The 893-nt window shown below is 35.1% G+C and overlaps 1 protein-coding gene across 3 annotated transcripts in view; it reads left to right on the top strand.

Moving 5' to 3' along the window:
• RAB3GAP1 (RAB3 GTPase activating protein catalytic subunit 1) overlaps positions 1-893 on the top strand; it is a 46,381-nt gene that overhangs the window by 3,032 nt on the left and 42,456 nt on the right. The window lies entirely within an intron of this gene.

Here is an 893-nt window from a genome sequence, read left to right as displayed (position 1 = left end):
CTCAGAACATTTAACTGAATTAAGTAGTATCAGCACTTCTGGTCTTTGTCTGTTTCTAGTCAAGTAAGCTAATTACTTCTACACACCTTTAAACCAATGATGGTTTATGATAGGCAGGGTGGATTTGATTTAAATCAAATCAAGTTAAATCATTGTTTAAATCACTAGTCAGGAAGCCTTGATTTAATAATTCATTTCCACAAAAAATGCATTCTTGTTGTTTGATATCCTTTATTCATTTAACTTCTTGAAACTCTGCACTTTTAGAGAGAGGTAAGGGCTTGACTCTGGGTACACAAACTTGCAGAAAGACGATAGGGTAGTCAAGTCTGTTATTTCTCCTCTCCGTGTACTGCTGTTAACAAGGATGTTATCTCTGGAGACACAAATCCACAGTCTGAGAACTGAAACTAAGCATCCCAGCGATGCTTAATGAGTTCTTCTAGACTGAGCACTGAGTCCCGTTAGGTTGAGTGGTTTTCTTTAATCTTTACTAAACTGTAGAGGAGCCTCTGGAAACCCCATAAAATTGGGCCCCTAATATAGTCCATGACCCATTGTGACCTATTTATAAAACGTGTCTAAAAAAATTACATGAATATGTTCATCTCAAGTAGTATATAATTAGAAGTTATAATCCCTATTCCCTGGTATCTTTGAACTTTAACATATCTTAAATTAAAACTACAGGCATACCTTGGAGATATTGTGGGTTTGGTTCCAGACCGCCGCAATAAAGCGAGTCACACGAAGTTTTTGGTTTCCCAGTGCATATAAAAGTTATGTTTACACTATACTGTAGTCTATTAAGTGTGCAATAGCATTATGTCTAAAAAAAATTGTACATACCTTAATTAAAAAATACTTTATTGCTAAAAAATGCTAACCATCAT

This window comes from Gavialis gangeticus, unplaced genomic scaffold (assembly GCF_001723915.1).
Source record: "Gavialis gangeticus isolate Ggan-Ray unplaced genomic scaffold, GavGan_comp1, whole genome shotgun sequence".
Lineage (NCBI taxonomy): Eukaryota > Metazoa > Chordata > Crocodylia > Gavialidae > Gavialis > Gavialis gangeticus.
Note: the sequence above shows the minus strand (reverse complement) of the source record. Positions and strands in the feature narration are given on the sequence as shown.